This window comes from Scyliorhinus canicula, unplaced genomic scaffold (genome assembly GCF_902713615.1).
Source record: "Scyliorhinus canicula unplaced genomic scaffold, sScyCan1.1, whole genome shotgun sequence".
NCBI classification, from domain to species: Eukaryota; Metazoa; Chordata; class Chondrichthyes; order Carcharhiniformes; family Scyliorhinidae; genus Scyliorhinus; species Scyliorhinus canicula.
Window position 1 is genome coordinate 138,714 of NW_024056012.1, and position 9,671 is coordinate 148,384.

A 9,671-nucleotide genomic window follows, 5' to 3' on the forward strand; every position below is an offset into this window, starting at 1 on the left:
TTTTTAATTAATCAGTTATATGAGAAAAATGGCATGATGATATCCATGTTCATAATTAGGAAATATTCTCTCTCATCTCTAAATATAAGGGCATGCCAAGTGTGTTAGTAGAATTTTCCTGTATCCTATCTCTCTTTGTGTCTTTCTCATAACTGGTTCTATCTCATGTCTCTCCACGATGGGTCATTGTCTTTAATCGACATGTGGCGAACACTAATAACAATTTTACTGTGAAAAGCCCCGAGTCGCCACATTCCGGCGCCTGTTCAGGTGAGTTGGAACGGGAATTGAACCCGCGCTGCTGGGCTTGTTCTGCATCACAAACCAGCTGTCTAGCCCACTGAGCTAAACCAGCCCTCTCACCCGAACTCACCCCGTTGGCTTCCAACTAAATGTATCGAATCCAATGTATTGGAATCCGTCGAGGGAGTTTTACGCTAAAATGAGATTGGAGCATTCAATGATCTTGGAGTGTTTAATGAGAACTGTAGAGATAAGTTTCCTCTATATCTGCTCTGGGCTGCACATGGTGGTTGAGGATTTGATGTGGCAGGGCCGAAGAATCTTTCCTTGCACTTAATCAAGCTGCCGAGACCTTGGAGCATTTGGCTGAAGAGTGTAGAGCAAGTTTACTTGCATGTAACCTGCACTGAACCTGCCCTGTGAGTGTTTGATATGACTGTGCATAGGGAGATTTACTCCGTATCTGAACTGTGCTGTACCTGAACTGGGTGAGTTTGATGGGGAAATACAGAGGTTTCTTTACCCAGTAACTAACCCCACTGTCAACCTGTCTTGGGGATCTCTGAAGGAAGAGTGCAGAAGAGGTTTTGCCTGGTATAGAACTCTTGGTTTCTCGGCCTTTAATGTGTTTGAGCGAGTTATGTAGAGGGAATTTAATTCTATATCTAAACAGTCTGCAGCTGCTCTGAGAATGTTTGATGGGGACAGTGTAAGGGAGTTTCTCTTTGTCACCAACCTGTGATGCACCTGGCCTGCGAGTGTTTGAAGGGACCGGCGTCCCGGGCTCTGTATTGCACCAGGCCATGACCCCGTCTCTGTTTATATTCTACTACCTTGTACCAGTTTCAGTTTATATTAAATAAGGACATATTTCTCTTTGTTCATATTAAACTAGGCCACCAATTAAAGGTCATGTCTTGATCAATGAGGCGTTCAGGAGTTATTGGGAGAAGGCAGGAGAATGGGGATTAGGAACATATTGGCCATAATTTAATGGTGGAGCAGTCTCGATGGGTCGAATGGCCTAATTCTGCTCCTAAATCTAATGGAGTTATGGACCCAGTCTGTCTCTCTTTACATTAACCCAGAACCTGACTCTGTTTCTATTAATATAAATCTGTCTCTGTATTACAATAGATACAGCCTCAGTTCTGCACTGGGCCATGTCTCTGTTCATATTACATTGGACCCGGCCTCAGTAATTGCTGCGGTAGATCATGCACAATAATTTGGAAAGTGGCTGAGGTGGAAATTGTGAAGATTATAAAAAACTGAGGGAAAAGTGATAGTCTAAAATTCTTCAGCAAGCAATGCTGATCTAAGTCCAGATAAACGTCATAGTCTGGCTTGTCAGCACCCTAGATGCATCTACATACAAGCACGGATCTCCCTGATCTTCTTGCAGCCACTTCAACTTGTACAACTGAACTTCTATTGCCTGGGCCCAGTGCAATAAACTAAGGGAATGGAATAGTTGTAATTGTGTAACATAAACAAAGGACCATTAGATAAATAACTGAGACAGAACCTAATTTTGCAGCAACATTCATTCTCTTCACAGCAGGCACACAGTAGCTGCATTGCGTAACATCGACGGGATGCACTGCAGCAACTCGCCAAGATTTCTTCAACAGCATCTTCCATACCCGAGACCTCCGAGAATCACAAGGGCAACAAGCACATGGGTCACAATACTCTGCATCCTCCTACACATACAGCTGTCTGGGATTGGAATTGGTCTTGGGCACTGGCAACGAAGAAATGCCAACTGAAATCTAATTCTGTTGACTGCACTGAAAATGAATATCAAATGCTGCAGAGCATACACTGTATACACTATACATCCCGTTTCAGGCTGTTGCCATATACTGATTTCTTGTCCAAAATATCTATTTATTATATTATCTTTCCATCTCAAAGACATGTGCCCACAATTCAAAACAGAGGCATCATTTGGTGCATTAATAAAAGTGAGCAGGTCTCGGAACAAATAGGCAGATTCAGGATCAAATATAGAATCCCTACAGGGCAGAACGTCACTCGGCCCATAGCATCTGCCCCGACCTCTGAAAGAACATCTTCCCCAATCCCCTGCCCTTGCAACATGACCTGCGCATCCCTGGACACTAAGGGGCAATTTAGAATGGTCAATACACCTAACCTACATATTTTTGGATTATGGGAGGAAACAGGAGCATCCGTAGGAAAGCCACTCAGACACAGGGAGAAAGTGCAAACTCCACACGGATCATCAAGAATTGAACCCTGGAGCTATGAGGCAGCAGTGCTACCCACTGCGCCACCGTGCCGCCGCTAACATAATCAGAGACTGAGTCTAGTGTAATATAAACTGAGTTCTGGTCTAGCGGAGTGCCGATTGATACACATTGAGACATGATCAATGCAGCAATAAGAGGGATATCGTACAGCACAAGAATAACAGGGGCAGGGACTAGTGTTATATCAATAGGGACATGGACAGCTGTGTATTAACTAAAGCAGGATTGAGTTTATTAGAATCTAACTATCTTGTCGAGTAATAGCTGAGACCGAACCACATGTGAAGCAAACAGAATGTTGTTCCAGTTTACGATGCACAGATAAACGTTCTGATGCTGTAACCATTGTGACGTGTTTCGTGACAGACTAACCGAGATATGATTCAGTGCAGTTATTATTAATGATTTGTAATATAAACAGGGCGTGGGCCTGTATATCAACAACTGATATTCAGCCAAGTGCAGGGAAACTGAGACAGGGCCTGCTGTAATGTGATAGAGACACGGCGAGTGGAATGTAAACAGAGGCGGGGGTGAGGTGAATGTAAGCTGAGAGATATGTTTTAAATGATTTAATGGCATTTTGGTGTCACCAGTAATGTCAGCATTTGATGCCAATTCCTAATTGCCCTTGGGAATGTGGTGTTGAGCCCGCTTATTGAACCATTGTATTCTATACTGAGTAAGTCCACCCACGGAGCTGATAGGAAGGGAGTCCCAGGATTTTGACCAGTGACAGTGAAGGAACAGAGATATAGTTCCCATCTTCTGCACTGTAAATTCTGTGATATCTCTGAAGATGGTGTGAGGCTTGTCGGGGAACTTGCAGGTCCTGCTGTTACAATGCGTCTGTCGGGCCTGGTCCTTTTAAATGTCTGAGTTCGTGGGTTTGGAAGGTGGTATAGAAGGAGGCAGTCGCTGCAGTAGTACATTCTTGTATATCGCTCACGCTGCTGGAATTGTACACACGTGATGCAGGGAGTGAATGTTTCAGCTGGTGGATGGGGTGTTCCTCGAGTCGGCCGCTTTGTCCTGGATGGCGTTGAGATTCTCGAGTGTTGCTTGAGGGGCGCACTTCAGACAAATGGAGAATATTCAGTTAAACTCCTGACTTCTGCCTTCTCGATGATGAGTAGGGGTTTGGAAGTCAGGAGGTGAAATATTCACCGCAAAATTTCCAGCCACTGACCTGCTCTTGTAGCCACATTATTTAAATGGTTCTTCCAGTTCAGTTTTTCATCACTGCTAATGATGGTCAATGTAGTGCCATTTAAAATCAAGGGGAGTTGGTTAGCATCTCTATTTTTGGGGTGGTCATTGCCTGACACTTGTCAGTCCAAGCTTGACTGTTGTCCAAGTCATACTGTATATGAAATTAGACTGCTTCAGTATTTGAGGAATCGAATATGCTGCACAACATTGGGTAATCATCAGCGAACATCCCCACTTCTGACCTTATGATGAACGGTGAAGCTAGGGCCGGGGCACTATGCTGGGACACTATACGTGACAGGATGCTCCTTGACACTTTTCATGAAGTTGCTGATGATCGAATGCGGACTGATAGGCCAATAGTTGGCCGGGTTGGATTTTTCCTGCCTTGTGTGGATGGGTCATGTTTGGCAATGTTACACATTGTTGGGTACATGGCAGTGCTGTGCCTGCACTGGAGCAACCTGTCTGGGGCGCAGCCAATTCCAGGCCACAAATCTTCAGTATTGTTGCTAGAATTTTGCCAGGGATAATGCATTAGCAGCGCCGTCAGCCGTTTCTTGATATCGTGTGGAGTGAATCAAATTTGCTGAAGACTGACATCCACGATGATGCAGACCACCGGAGGAGGCCGAGATGGATCATCCTCTCGGCACCTCTGGCAGAAACTTTCACTCTTGTTTTTTGCACTGATGTGCTGGGCTCCTGCATCATTGAAGAGGGGAATTTTATTGAGGCTCCTATTCCGGCCTTTTGTTTATTTATTCATTACTATTCAGGACTGGATGAGGCAAAACTGCAGAGACAGATCCTGCATATTGAAAATAGGATCGCATTGATTGTGTGATATAAACATTGACAAGTACTGGTGCAGTATTAATTGAAACAGTGTATCCTGTATTATAAACAAAGACAGTGTCGAGCCTAACAAAAATACAGATGGAGTCCAATTTAAAATTAGCAGAGGCAGCAGTAATTATTGAGGCAATGTCTGCTTCATGTAATGCAAGACATCTCGATTTAAATTCCATCTGCTGGCCAAACTTTGCAATTGCAGTTACTGTGAAAATGTCGCTGTCAGGTATAATCCATGATGTTGATGTATCCATAATCCATTTGCACAAATGTAATATCACATCGCCTTCTACGGGAGGTGCCAAATCTTAAGGTGTAACTAATTGCAGGTGTCGCTGGCTGATTCTCCAACATTGAGATCAGCACCACAGCAAAGTGGCTCAATTCCTGGTCACGCGTTTTTGTTCATCTTTGTTAAATAGAGGAATGTTTATCTGGAAGTTGTGTGGAGTCCATGGGAAATGTAACATTCATCTAACAAGCATAGTGTTGGGGAGAGTTTATTGATTCATTATACCACCTGCAAAATGGTTGGGGCCATTGTGTCCGAAGCTTCACGAAGGTCACATGGGATTTTAGTTTTAAAGGGGAAATATGGATGTGCGTGTAAGACAGAGAGAATGCGTGTGTGAGAGACTGTGTGTGTGTGCCTGTGTTTATGTGAAGCACATGTTGCGTACAATTAAATTTCACAAAGGCCACGGCATCCTTCTATTTCCAATAGATACACAGCAAATACTTCCACAAATGTAGCACATGAAGCTCCCAATTGTCGTTCTGGGTTGTCATTTTCTCGGTTTGTGTCCATTTCAAACCTGCTAAATCCACTGGTTCTGGTGGCTCACACCAGCCCACCGGAGGTGTCGCCATTTTTTTCAGTTTGCAGCTGGTGACACCCGATTGTGATGACCAATGTTTAGGTTTCGGGACATTATGTCACACTTGGAAGAATCCTTGAAGTGGAATATCGGCCTTCCGCTGGGTGCGTGGCTCCGGCTACTTCGCAAAGTGGAAATTCCTTGGTCGTGTGACTATGTCCCATTTAGGGACCAGACTGGAAATGTGCAAACCACCTCCATTTAATTGTCTTGAAGAGAATTGCAAGCTCTGTCTTTGAGAAAACTGCCGCATTTCTGATTTTGTCCGGCCAGTAAATATCCATAATGCATTGCGGACAACAAAGATGACATTGGCTGAGTTATTTTTCTTCACATGTGCAGGTGTTCCTTGTTTCACAGACATACAAGAAGTTTCTGGGCGTTCAGGCCTTATAAACCACCTGCTTGTTCCAAAGGGTCAGCTTGATGTTATTCCATGAACATTCAATGAGTAAAGCAAAGGTCGTATCTGTTTTCTCAATGACAGCATCACATTCTACATCCAGGCAGTCTCTCACAGTGGAAACTCGACAGCAGAATCTGCGCACCGGCTCTTATTTAGTGTGACCATGGCGAGAGTGCAACACCTTGTCCCACTGCCACGGTTTCCTCATGCGTATGGTAAGGAAGAACAAGATACAAGGCACCGAGGACTGAGTCCATGAGTCTCTGTCGGTGATGTTTTGTGTGGATTATCCAACTTTAAGCATAGAGGAATTCTCTGATGAGGATGTATTGTGATTATGTCTCCGTTTTCATGACTGAAAGGTTGCCGAGGTTGCAGCCTTACCGACTGTGCAAGTGGAGTCATCCATATCTTCAGGGAAGGCGAAGATCAGCAGCATGGAGAGGAAGCTGCTGAATAGAGTTGGGTCAATGACACGGTCCTCTTTCGCTCAATTATTCACTTAGAATCATTCGGAAGTGGAATCATCAATCTGCACAGTGCAGTGCATTTTGCGATGGAAGGAGTGAATGCGACAGGGGAGCTTCAGCAGTCAGCCAATTTTCCCCAAATCATATAGTCCCTACTCCGCTGACAGTGTGGAATTTTTATTGAGATTGACGAACGTGAGGCGAAGAGGTAGGCATGTGGCAGAGGGAGCAGATCTTGTCCAGAGTAAATCTTGCGATGCAAACACAGCCCCTTTTTTCCAGCAACATTCGACCTGCAAGCAAATGAAGTATTTAAAGTGTGACCATTGGAAAGGCCTTCCCAGTGCTGCTATGAGTGAGTTATGTCAATAGTTGCTGCAGTCTCCTCTGTCCACTTTATTTTCAGATATTGGTTATGATTTTGCATCACGAATCTCCTCCGGGATGGGTTATGTCTTCCAGCAGAGAAGGCATAGGTCATAAATGATCAGAAACATAGCAATTATATTCACCAATTTTCATTCATTTAGGAATATAAATAATCAGATTCACAAATTGCCACCGTTCCACAAAGTACAGTTTTAAATTAAGTTATCCGGTGCCGGTGTCGAGGGCTAGGCCATGATTTGTTGTCCATCGCTGATTGCCTTTCACAAAGAGGCGGTGAACTGCCTGTTTGAACCTCGACAGTCATTCTAGTGTAGGTACACTGACGATGCTGTTAGGGAGGCAGTTGTAGGTTTTTGCACCAGTGACAGCAAAGATTCGGTGATATATTTCCAAGTCAGGATAGTGAGTGATTTGGAGGTAGATCTCTTCACCTTACTTTCATCAATCTCAATAAACATTCGACATCGTCAGCAGAGCAGGGACTATAATATTTGGAGGGGAATTTCCAGGTGGTGATCTTCCCATGAATCAGCTGTCTTTTCCTTCTGGAAGGTAATGGTCCTGGGTTTAGAAGGTGTTTCAAAGGAGACTTGCTGCGTTCCTACAGCTCATCTTGTGGGTGGTATATTATTGCCATTGTTCGTCAATGGTGGATGGAATGAGTGTTTGTGCATAGGGTGACAATCAAGCGGGTAGCTTTGGCCTGGATGGTGTCGAGATTTTTGAATTTTGTTGGAGCTGCACCCAGCCAGGCCACTGGAGAGTATTCAATTACAGTCCTAACTTGTGCCTTGCAGATGGTGAACAGGCTTTGGGAGTCAGGAGGTGAGTTGCTCGCCGCAGGCTTCCGAGACACTGACCGGATCTTGTTTCTTCAGCATTTATGTGGCCAGTCCAGGACAGTTTCTGGTCAATGGTAACCCCAGTGTATTGATACTGGGGGATTAAGTGATGGCAATATCAGTCAATATCAAGTGGCGATGGTTAGATTCTACTTTGCTGGAGATGATCATTGTTTAGCAATTCCGTGGCGAATATTACCAATTGTCACAATTCACAAAGTTAAATAATGATATTAATCAATTAACTTCAACTCACAACATAAAAAGTTACATTCACCAATTATGATCCGCACTTTCTTTCACAAAATGCAAATGCAATTCATTTAAGGGCGGTGTATTTGAGACCAGGAAGAGATCAGCCATGATGATTGAATGGCGGAGCAGGCTCGAAGGTCTGAATTGCCTATTTCCCCACCTAATTTCTATATTCGTATGTTTAATAATTTATTGAGATTAAATTTAATTGAGTTAGTATTGACCATTCTGCCACCAAGAAGTCACATCTGCATCAGCGTTCAATGTGAAATGGAATTAAACCACACCGAGGATAATGTGCAGATACCCAGCAGCCTCTGCGCTGTATTGGTCATTAATCACCTCATCGTCACACAGAATCTGCAGACTGGAGTGTGAGATGATTTTTAAAGTGTCGGTAGAAATGAAAATACCTTTACCTAATGTAACGTTAATGAATCTTTACTTCCCAATTTGTTATTACACTGTTTTGGAAAGTAATTCAACGTCTGCAGCTGTCCACAGAGTTTCACAGGATTTCTGTTCCATGTCTGGTGTCTCCATTGATTTGGGTGAGGATATCTTGAATGACTTATTGTACATGAAATGACATGTTCCAGAAAATACAGCTGTCCCTTCTCCATGTAATCATGTTCCCGCTTTCTGTGTTTGAGATGAAGATTCACCATCAGCAGAGAAGAATCACCAGAACCGTAGGAATATCTCCAGTTTCCTCTCAGTGACGTCCATTTCGTCAGTTCCCGATAGTCAGGGGATGGAATTCACCCAGAACAGCTTCAGCCACCGAATGTATTAGACTGACACAAATTATAACGGACCTGCTTTAATTTGTGAAACCATCAAGTGCAAACTTGAGAATGTAGAACAGTATCTTTCAGGACCATCTAGCCATCCATCCATCAATCCCACTCACTAATTCCACAATCAAAATATTCACGCATCAAACCAACATCCATCACTACATCAAAGCAGTAACCCATTATCTTTTGGGATTCATTGAACCAATAATCCAAAGGCCTGGGCTAATTCTGTGGGGATTTGGGTACACATCCTCCCGTAGTCTGTGGGGGGGGGGGGGGGGGGGGGGGGTTTGAGTTCAATTAATAAATCGAAAAAACATACTACTGGTCACCATGAACTCCCCTCTGCTTCGCCAATGAAATAAATCTGACATCCTTCCCTGGTCTCACCTACATTTGGCTCCAATCGGATAGCAACATGTCTGACTTCTGAGCTGGCCCAGCTCAAGAGCAATTAGGGATAGGGGATACCCGGTGGTCTTGACAGTGAGTCCCAAATTCCACGGAAGAATAAAAGGAAAAACACATAAATCTACATGTTCATCTATTACAAAATGTACCCTCTGTCTGATACTCTGTCTGATAGTCTGCTTGCATGTCTACCCATCATCACAATGTTATTAGATGTGGGATAGATCCTCCAGCGGGATATTGCTGCGAAGAGGGGACCGAGAAGCTGGATAACTCTCCTTTCCTTAGAGATTGGAGCAGTTCAAATAGGTTCACAATTTAAAACATAAAATGATCTCCAGTGCTGTTGCTGGGTAGATTTGTTTATAAATAGTCCTCATTGACAATGTTACGAGTTTGAAGTTGGCTTGCAGCCAAGCGGTCAGTACTGAGCAAACAGATCTTTGAAAAACAAATCCAGATGCTTCCTGTAAACAACATTGAACATTCGAGCCTCCCTGACTGCAGGCGGCTGGATTGCTGCCAAATACTGTGTGGGGCAGATTAGCCTGAATATGAATGGATTAAATGGGATTGATCCATTCAAACAATAAATGTTTAGTTGCACATGAAGAAAACGTTTTAAATGGT